This window comes from Lathyrus oleraceus, chromosome 1 (assembly GCF_024323335.1).
Source record: "Lathyrus oleraceus cultivar Zhongwan6 chromosome 1, CAAS_Psat_ZW6_1.0, whole genome shotgun sequence".
In the NCBI taxonomy this organism is placed as follows: domain Eukaryota; kingdom Viridiplantae; phylum Streptophyta; class Magnoliopsida; order Fabales; family Fabaceae; genus Lathyrus; species Lathyrus oleraceus.
Genome location: NC_066579.1, coordinates 424,926,412 through 424,937,863, shown reverse-complemented (window position 1 = coordinate 424,937,863; position 11,452 = coordinate 424,926,412).

The following is an 11,452-nucleotide window of genomic DNA, read 5'->3' as shown; positions in this document are numbered from 1 at the left end:
CATCGAAGGTGCATTTAGCAGGATTCAGCTGTAGTCGAAATTTCCAAAGACGCTCAAATAGCTTTTGCAAGTGGTCTATGTGATCCTTTTCACTTTGGGATTTTGCAATCATATCATCCACATAAACCTCAATTTCCTTGTGCATCATGTCATGGAAAAGAGTGACCATTGCTCTTTGGTAAGTTGCCCCAGCATTTTTGAGACCGAATGGCATTACCTTGTAGCAAAATGTTCCCCAAGGGGTGATGAATGTGGTCTTTTCCATGTCCTCTGGATCCATCTTAATTTGATTATAACCCGAGAATCCGTCCATAAAGGAGAAGACTGCGAACTTAGCAGTGTTGTCTACCAGAGTGTCAATATGTGGCAGGGGGAAATCGTCCTTCGGACTAGCTTTGTTTAAATCCCTATAATCAACACACATCCTGACCTTGCCATCCTTTTTGGGTACTGGTACAATATTAGCTACCCATTGAGGGTACTTTGCAACTGCTAGGAAACCGGCATCAAATTGACGTTTCACCTCGTCACAAATCTTTAGAGCCATGTCGGGCCTTGCTCTTCGGAGCTTCTGCTTCACTGATGGACAATCTGGCTGTAATGGTAGCTTGTGGACCACAATATCAGTATCTAAACTGGCATATCCTGATACGACCAAGCAAATACATCTACATATTCATGTAGCAACTTGATCAATCTTTCTTTGATGCTTTCCTCAAGTGTAGTCCCAACTTTGACCTCTTTCTTATCTTCTTCAGTGCCAAGGTTGATTGTTTCCACTGGTTCTTGATGCGGCTGAAGGGCCTTTGACTCATGCTCGAGCATCCTTTCCAATTCTTCAGGGAAATCACAATCTTCCTCACTATCCTCTTCCGCTTGGTAGATGGGGAGTTCAAAATTATAGGAAGTAGTGGGGTCATCGAATTCAACTGGTTTATTGATTATTCTGCATGTTTTTTAATGATGGGTTTTTTAGAAAAATGGAAATAAAAAGCAAAAGAAATAAAAATATTTTTGTAGTTTTTGAAAGGATTGCCATTTTAAGGAAAGAAAAACAAATAAATGAACGACAAGAATTTGAACAAAATGCTCTTTATTTGTCATAATGATTTTTGAAATTTAAAAGGGGCCCTACAAATGATCCATTAGCCTTGGGCAGAGCTAAGGATTTTCAAAAACACAAAGGAAAACACAATTACTTTGACACGGGAAAAACTTCTGGAATCTCAACCGCTTCCCAATTTGTTAGGGCTGCTTCACACCGGTATATCAGGTTTGATGTTTCTCCATCTTCAGTGTCATCTTCCACTGCACCAACTTGATCTCCATGGATAAATCCTTTGCTCAGGAAAACTTCTTGTATGCTCCGCACACGGTCCTTTGCAGGGACCAGGGCTCCTCCATTAGCAGAAAGCTTGTACCCCAAACCAAAACGGTCATTTTTCTCATTGACGTTGATGACTTGCCCCCAACCTGCAGGGCCTCCACTTTCAACTGCTGATCTTGCACTCTTCAAAGAAGCGAACGACAAACTAGTTTTCTCAACAGGATCCTTAACCACTTCAAGTGTGGCATTGGATATTTCAAGTGCTTGAAAAGAGGTTTCTAAGGCATCCTCATCAGCCTCAATATAACGGAAAGAGGAGAGTTGACTGATGATAAAATCTTCTTCACCTGAGACAATAACGAGCTTGCCATCGACAACGAACTTCATCTTTTGATGCAGAGTAGAAGTTACTGCCCCAGCAGCATGTATCCATGGGCGTCCCAAAAGGCAGCTATAAGCTGGATTTATGTCCATGACTTGGAAATTGATGGGGAATACATGCGGTCCGATCTGTATTGGTAGTTCCACCTCCCCAACTACTGTCCTTCGCGAACCATCAAATGCTTTTACCACAAGCGCACTAGGTTTCAACTCTGAACCTTGGTAAGACAATTTAGCAAGTGCCCTCTTTGGTAGAACATTGAGGGATGATCCAGTGTCAACTAAGACTTTGGCCAGAGCATCTTCTTGGCACTTTATAGATACATGTAAAACGCGGTTGTGATTCTTCCCCTCCTTGGGTAGCTCTTCATTGCTGAAGCTTAGAGTGTTGCAGGTTGTGATATTGGCGACCACTCCATCGAATTGGCCGACCGTTATATCTTGGGTAACATGAGCCTGAGCAAGCACTTTCAGCAGAGCCTCCCTATGGGCTTCGGAATTCAGAAGCAAAGACAAGATAGATATTTTTGATGTAACTGATCAACTATCTTGTAGTCAGATTTCTTTATTATCCTTAGGAACTCACTTGCTTCATCTGTTTGCACAGTCGGTTGTGCCCCTCCATGCTCTGGGGTAGGATTCACATTTGCAGCTTCCCTTGTTGGTTCTTGAGGGTTTACATTAATATTGGGAGTATAAATCTGACCACATCGGGTCATCCTGCTTGTCCCTGCGATGTTAGTGATGTCGGTGTCAACACTCTCCAAACCTTCCTTACTTTCAGCAGCTTTGGGCTTTCCATCTACCGCTCCATCTACCACTGTTATGTCGTACTTCCAGGGTACCACCTTGGTGCTTTCAAAAGGAAATAGGGTAGGCATGCAAACTACCACAGGTGATGGATGAACAACATCTCTTCTGTGATAAGTTACCTCAAACGGTTCTGGTATATTAAAAACGGGTTCAATGACTGAAACTTCCTCGTTTGTTGTTGGACCACAAATTTGTAAAACACCTTGATCCATCAAGTTCTGAATGTCATTTCGTACCACTTTACATCCTCTTGGATGAACGGCACATTCCTCACAGTTGTCGTGACATGTATCAATCAATCTAGCCCCCACCAATCCTGCATGAAGCGCTAGCAACGGAGTTTTAACATCTTCCACGTTTTTGATTATATACACATCAGAAGCATCCTCGACGGCATTAACATCACCATGCGCTGGCAAAGGGTTACTTTTGACATTGGGTCCGACGTCTCGAAATGAAAGAATCTTCTTCTCAACCAGGTCTCGCACAATATGCTTTAAAGCATAACATCCTTCTAAATCATGTCCAGGGGCACCCCCATGGAAAGGACAATGGGAATCTGGATTGTACCACAGAGGAAAGGATTTGGTGGAGGACCCAAAGGTCTGGGAGTCACCAACCCTCTCTGTAGTAATGATGGGTACAGTTCAGTGTATGTCATAGGGATTGAAGCAAACGGAACTCTACCTCTTTGTACCCTATTTTGATTTGGAGGATTTTGTGGACGAGGAGCCTATGCCCTTGGCTGTTGATAAGCAGGTGGCGCTGGCGCTTGCTGGTATATTGGCGCTTGTTGAGCAGGTTGATAGACAGGAGCTTGTGATTGGTTGAAATTTGGTGTGACAGCTGCCACATATGGTTGTTGAACATATTGTATTGGATAAGTTGGTTGTTGTTGAGAAAATTGGTGCTGTTTCTTCCATGGATGACTCCTCCTTTGACTGATTGACACTGCATTTGTATCACCCTCCTTCTTTCTTTGAAATCCTCCAGGAAACTTTTTGGCATTACTACCAGATGTTTCAGAGGTAGTCATCATCTTTCCATTCTTCAATCCCAACTCGACCTTTATGCCCACGGCGACCAGGTCATAGAAGCTCGCAGATACACTACTCACCATTCTTTCATAGAAAATAGGTTTGACTGTATCCATGAACCAACCCGCTAACTCCTTCTCAGCCAGAGGTGGTTCGACTTGCGAGGCCACTTCCCTCCATCGTTGCGCGTATTCCTTAAAAGACTCCTTATCTTTCTGGGACATGCTAAGCAATTGCCTCCTATCTGGGGCCATATCCATGTTATACTTATAATGTTGGATGAAAGCATCAGATAAGTCTTAAAAACAACGAATCCTACTCTGATCGAGGCTTAAGTACCATTTAGAGGGAGCACCCCTCAAGCTGTCTTGGAAGCAATGTATCATAAGTTTGTCATCCTCTACATGCGTAGCCATTTTTCGATAGGACATAATAAGGTGACTCTTAGGACACGAGTGGCCCTCATACCTATCGAAATCTGGGGTCTTGAACTTCGCAGGAATCACAAGACCTGACACTAAGCACATCTCCTCAGCCGTAGCACCAAAAACTTGGTCACCTTCCATAGCCCTGAATCTTTTCTCAAGCATCTGGTAATTCTCTTTCATCCCTCTTATGTCTTCCTGCCTTTCCTCATCTTCGTATGAAAAGTCCGGAGCATGTTGTTGATCCTCAAAGTAAGGTTGCACATGTGCACGAACGAGAGGAGGTGCGAACGTGTGGACCACTGGATGATTTTCATTGATGGTCGGTAGAGGAGCTGTCTGCTGAGAGGATTGTGCAAAACCAGGGGCGCCTTCAACTGTAGGCGTGAAACCGGGAGGTAAACCATAGGTTGGCCAGGTTGTTGGTACTGTCCTTGCAGGTTGGGGTTCAATCGATGTACCGGCGATTTCTGAAACAACCGTCGTTTGGGTGTCTAACTTTGCCCTGATGACATGTAATATCTCCATGACCTGACCCATGTTTCCTCGTAGGTCTTCGAGTTCTGAGCTTACTCGCTCCAATTCATGCTCTTGATCTGCCATTCTTTGACGAGCTCTGGCACGAGTATTATACTGGTGTTGAAAATTCAGCGTGAAACTGGAGGAAGAAAGGACAGAATGAGACTCTGTTTTGAAAATGCATGAATGTATGTATGGATGCATTTTGTTTGCAAAACTCTTGGTTAGTTTCAATCATTCATTTCAAAAATGTCACAACACTTGTTCGCAAATATTTAAAATAATAAGGAAATGAAACACAATAAAATGAATCTCAAAAGCGATTTTCATTAATCTCATATCAAAGTTCAAATACAAACAACGTGCTCATGGCTTATGGGCTTTCCGAACCGTAGGAAGGTCGGTAGTTAACCCTTCTAACATTGCCTTACAAAACTTAATGAAATTAAAGACTTGATGCGGGGTGTTCTCTGGACACATGCACCAATCATCTTCTTGCAGCTTCTCAGGTAGCTCTCGCATGATGGAACTCGCAAATCCGGACAGCCTCAGAAATTTGCCCTTCCACTCAGTGTAAAGCCCTTGGAGATCTTGGATGATGCACAAGTCTTTAGCCTTGGTCACCTCTATGTCCCTATAGAGGTTTCTCCAATATCTGCATTCACCTAGCAACACCATATAGGCAGCGTCCTGATCCCCACCTTCAAGTGCCTGGATTCTAGCATCGGCTCGTTCTAAATGATATTTCAGCCGTGTGCAAACTCTTTCTGACTCTTCAGTCTTCAGCTTCTCGCGTTCCAGAGTATCCTTGTATTTCTGAATGGTATTCTCCAATTCACGAGTACGAATCTCAGAAATCAGTTGTGCTTCCCTTTTCATTTCAAGGGTCAGTTCCAGAGTCTTGTTGAGTTTTTGAATCCGGAGTAGAGCTCTATCTAACTCCTCTTCCTTTGATTTGAAAACAGATTTGGTGCTATAGAGCGCTTGTCCAAACTTTTCTCTCCTTGCTTCAGACTCTCTAGCTCTTTTGTTGGAGATTTCAAGCTCTTTGTCCTTCTTTTGTTGATCGTCTTTCAAGTTCCCATTCTCTATCGAGACTCGGCCAAGCTTGATTCTCAAATCAGCATTTTCCAACTCCAACTCCTTGATACGAGCATTGAGCTTCTCTACATCTTCAGGTAATATGGGTTCTAGCTCAGGAACCAATGGATAGATAGAAGGATCAAATGGAAAAGGGAGTTTAATCATCTGAACCCTCTCTCTAACCCAACAAGTGTAAGGCTCTTGGGCAATGACATTTCTCTTACCCAACTCCTTACCTTTTTTGATAACTGCTTGCCAAGACCTCTTGATCTTTTTCACCATGGGATGATCCGCTTCAGCACTATGTAAGATGAAAGGCTCTAGAGCTTCAGCTTTTGGAGGGCCATTCATAGGGTACCCATGCTGCCTCAGAGATAACACCGGGTTATAGTTGATGCAACCCTTGGTTCCTATCAAAGGCACATTGGGGAAGTCTCCAATGCTGACAATCACATTCTCGGTTTCCCAATCCCTGATATACCACTTAACATGACTGGAGGTGAGGGAAGCTAACTTCTGGAAGGGCTTGAGTTCCTTTGAGACAAAAGGACCTTCTTCGGGCATATGGGATCTAAACCAAGCATGCAACAACTGCGCACAACATAAGACAATTCCTCCCTTCTTCTCATGACGATCATGGAGAGTGTAGTAGAGATCTGCCAAGAGGAACGATACAGGGTTACCAGAGAGGAAAATTCTCACCGCCAGGTGGTCCACAAAATGGTCAATATTTGGGAAGAGAACTATCCCATATACCAGCACGGCTAACACAGCATAAAAGGCTTCCCAATTCCCTTCTTTTTCCATCTTCTTGGCCTGATCTTCCAAGAACTTCCTAGAAAAACCACTGAAAGGTCCTTTCACATCCCAATTGTCCACGACTTCAGAAACTTTCAGACCCAAAGCTGAAGCTATCCTCTTGGGAGGAATATCTTCATCGAGCTTAGGAAATGGATTATGATCCTTCAAATTCCGGCCTATGATTCTCTCAACCTTCTCCAAGGTAGGAGCCAACTGGAAGTCAGAAAACGTGAAACAACGTAGAGGTGGATCATAGAACTGAGCAATAGTCACTGCGGTCATCATGTCCATCTTCTCATTTAGGATTTCCAGAATTCTTCCATAGTTTTGTACAAAGCTGTTGAGTTTGATTGGTGTTATTTTGGCACTCAACTTCTGCAGGCTGGTAAGGTCCACACTCTTGTATTTGAACTGAGAAATGCCTCTTCTCTCAGGATTCATCTTGCTAACAAGTCTTGGATTCCTGAAATAATGCGAAACAAACTAAGAGTTTTGCTTTTTATGCATATGCAATGAATGGATGGATGCAATGTTTTTTTTTTGGATAGGTTCAAAGGTCGGAGGTATGGATAAATTTGATTGCTTTTCCAAAACGGGGTTCTCACCGGGTATGATCTAGGGCTTTGTCACAAAGGATCCCCAGAGTCATTGATTCACAAGAATGTTTGACGCTTACAAGAAATACTTTCCGGTCGTCAACTCCATCAAGGGAATCTATTCTGGGTGAGGTTCTCGTACCAACTCTTACGAAGTATTCACCTCGGGAGTCTGTACTACGCAACCATCGACTGGGTTCTAGACAGGGTACTCAGAGTCATGGATTCAAAAGATTATTTGACGCTTACGGAAAATACATTCCGATCGTCAACTCCATCTAGAGAATCTATTCTGAGTGAGGTTCTCGTATCGATTCTTACGAAGTATTCACCTCGGGAATCCATACTACACATCCATCATTTCTAGTTGGCCAAAGGTTCAATGTTCTAAAAGGTTCTTAGAGTCATGGACCCCTTTGAAACATTGAAGCTTACGAGGTATACACCTCGGGCGACAATATTTGCAAAAGGATCTACTCTAAGTGAGGTTCTCGTACCGACTCTTACGAAGTATTCACCTCGGGAGTCCGTACTACTCAACCATCGTCCAATCTTATGTTTTTTCACTCTAGACTCGGGTGTAGAGTCTTTCCCACATGGTTTGCAATCAAATATCCGAGTACCAACAATCACAATAGAACCAATATACAACCGATATATCAATACAATAATAAAGATAATAAAAACCAAAAAATAAGGAAAAGCCACACAATTAAACAAACAAAGGCACACAAACGTCCTAACTAGGCTTGACTCGCTTAGGGAACAAATTTGTCTTCCCCAGCAGAGTCGCCATCTGTCGCACCTCGAAAAAATGGGGATACGACTTCAAAGCGAAGCGCGATCGCACGCTCGCAATGATGGACTGAACAGAGTCGCCACCGAACTTTATTTATTCCCAAAAATGGGAAAGGGAAAATATCGATAAAACCCCTAAAAGAAAGGATAAGATATGGTCGTCGCAACCAATATCAGGGTTCGGGAGTCGATTACGCAAGGGGAAGGTATTAGCACCCCTCACGTCCGTTGTACTCAACGGGAACCATTAGGTTAGTTGTGTGCGTTAGTGTTAGTTGAAATATTAGGCTTTTCGAATTATTAGGTGGGAAGGAAAGAGTAAAAGAGAGGAAAATGTTTTTGGATTTTTGACGAAGGACTAAACCTAAGTTTTTTATTAGTGGGCCTGACAAGATTTACAAATCCTGCTCCTACGTATCTCAACAGAGAAATCAAGGCTTACGTAGTTCTGGGTAGAAAAATGTTTGTTTGTTGGTCGATTTTAGCGAAAGCTATATTGTATTAATCGACGAGAACATTGTTTTACCCAAAATAGACGAGGAGTAGACGCATACCACACATCGAACGGATTTATAAATCTACATTCGGGAAAGCGTCATTTATCTCTACTCAACAATCATGGCCGAAACATTGTTTTGCATCACCTTAAGACAATATATCTTTCATTTATGAAAAAGGTTTTTGATTAATCGCACGGCGGCGAGAAAAGAGTTTGATTGATTGGATTTATTTTGAGTGATGGCGAGAACTTGGATGAGCGAGATATACATCTCGAATCCTAGCCTCAGGAGTGCACGGTATACACCATGTTCCATTTCCATCTTTATTGAAAGAGGTTAAGATAGGAATTAAGTATTTTGGAATTTGATTGAGAAAGGGTTTGAAGAGACCGCATTGACAATTTTAGACGATGGCGAGAGCCAAGATAGGCGAGGCATACGTCTCGAATCTTAATCTCAGGAGTGCACGGTATACACCATGTTCCATTTCCATCTTTATTGAAAGAGTGTTAAATAAGAATTAGGTATTTTTGAGATTTTGTTATGAAAATGACTTGACATTAGATCAAGTATTGATGGACGTTTAAGAGAAATTTGAATGAGTGTTTGAGAGAAAACAAAGTGGATAAATTTGGATGATGGCGAGAGCTAGGATTGGCGAGATATACATCTCGAATCCTAGTCTCAGGAGTGCGTGGTATACACCACGTTCCATTTCCGTCTTATTGAAAAGGTCTTGAATATGAATTAATATTTTTGATTTTTGATTATGAAAAATGGCTTGATATTGGATCAAGCATTTGATGAAGTTTTGAAAGAGATGGAATGGAATAGGAGGGAGAAATGAATTGATTTATTTATTGGGAAAATACTCGACGTTGGATCGAGTCATTATTTTTGATCTTTTGGAAATGGTTGATTTTATTCTTGTGTTAGTATCTAACTAAACAGTCAAACAAATAAAGAAATAAAACAGTACAAAATTATTACACATCGGGGGAGTGGGGTACATTTTGTCAAATGGGGATTCAAAATCATGAAACAATTAAATCGGGCCCAAACAACAAATAATGCAAAGTATGAGTGTAAGTGCAAGAGAACCGGCTCATTGTAAGAAAGCCCAAGAGTAAGCTATGTGAGGTTGATGGAGATGCTTAAAAGCAATCGACTTACAAGGGTATGGAAATGGGCTCGATATTGAATCGAGAAAAGTGTGATTTTAATAGTTTAAAGCGGCTTTGAATGGATGATGAAATTAAAGGAAACCAAACTTGTGTTATTAAACAATAATGAAACTATGAATATAGGAGAAATTATAATAAAACATAAACATGAAAAAAATGAATGCTAAAAGAAATAGAATGCTATATATTGGTATCAACCCCACTCCACTAAAGACCATGAAACTACCCTCTCTCCACTAGACCACTTATGATTATTTATAATTTAAATAACAACTTAGATATATAAACTAGAATAGATTAAAGTAGGAATTAAAATAAAAATAAAAATGGGGTGGTCTATTTAATGGACGATTAATTAAAATAAAAAGGAGGAATCCCAAAAGGTGACCCTAGCTGCCTGGCTGTTGGGTTCAAAAGATTAGGGATTGGGAACACAAAATAGCATTTAAATAAAACTAATACCCACAAACCACAGTTAATGACCCATTGAGAAATCTAAACGTTCACTTAGTGGGATTTAAATGTCTGCTTAATAAAGAGCAAATAAATAAAAAAAAGAAAAGGAACAGTGAGGACCGCGAAGGAAAATCCAGAACTCAGTCGCCCTCCATCCTCACTTTCGTTCTCAGACTCTCTCTATCTCACACCTCCCTCAAACTCTTCAATCGCGTCCCTTCCCAATCACCCACAACCTTTACTCTCACGCCTCCCAGGTTCTCTCTCCCAATCACTCATCAACTCTCCAAGAAAAGCACGAATTTATGGTTCCCAAAGAGACTCAAGTAAAAGCTCACCTTCGGCGACGACGACGGCTCAGGTAATGATTGAATCTTCTCCCTTCGCCTCTTCAAATACTGATTTTTCTTTAATTTTGGGATTAGGGTTTTTTTTTGAATTTTTCGTTTGTGGTCGCCTCCTAATTTTTTCCTTAGGGTTTCGTTTTGAAGTTTTTCCGTCTCTCCAATTTTCGTTTTTTTTCTCACTGATTCGCCTTTCCCTCTATTTATCTCCACAGCTTTAGGGTTTAGGGTTGTTGTATGGTAGAGTAAAACAGGTATCTGCCAACATCCTTTCTGTGAACTCAGTTTGCATTAGCCTTTTTGATGCTTGGATTTCGGAACGGTAATCTGAACCTACGTACTTTCTCCCTCTGTTTTGTCTTAATTCCATTTTGGGATTTTTTGAAATTTTAACTGACTTGGTAATTATTCGTGTTTTACTGCAGTGATGTGAGGTTCCTCAAAGGTGCAGAAGCAACAGCCAGATGATTTCCGGGTTTGCTATTAGAATAATTTGTTGGAGCTGAAGCTTCCTTTGCTGTTGCAGAAACACCATTTTCCCACACAACAGACTTAAGATCAGTAAACCTCCCAGATGTCTTTGGAGCATCACCTTCGGCATTTCCATTGCGGACAGAATGATTAACAATATGCAATGCAGAGGGTTGCTGCGGCACACTCTTGGCAGACATATTCATCTCAGCATTTCTGAGTGCTGTCTTCGGTTTTGATTTTTCAGAGTTATTAACCAAAGCCTTGGGCAATGATGGTGCAGGTTTATTTTGGCCGATGGTTACGTTCTGCAAGTGAGGCTAGGCAGGTGTTATTTATTCTTGTCAAGTTCATAGCAGCAGGAACAAAGTTTGGGGTTGAGGTGTCTCCGGTTGTTGCAAGCTTTAGCTCACGAGGCCCCAATTCAATAACCCTTCAAATATTGAAGCCCAATTTAATTGCACCGGGTGTGGGTGTTAACATCTTAGCAGCATTTACTAAGAATGATAGTCCCACGTTTGTAAGCATACCCTTGTGTAAGCTTCCACGCCTCGAACTGTGATTCGGTGGTTGAGAGAGTGAACCGAAATTTTGTAGGTTCCAGCAGCCCCTACGTTGGTAAGCGTACGTCTGTGTTTAACAACCTCCATCCTTTCTTCAAATACCACTGCAAACGAAGGATAATTGAGGTTTGTTATAGTGTGGTGTTTCTTTATG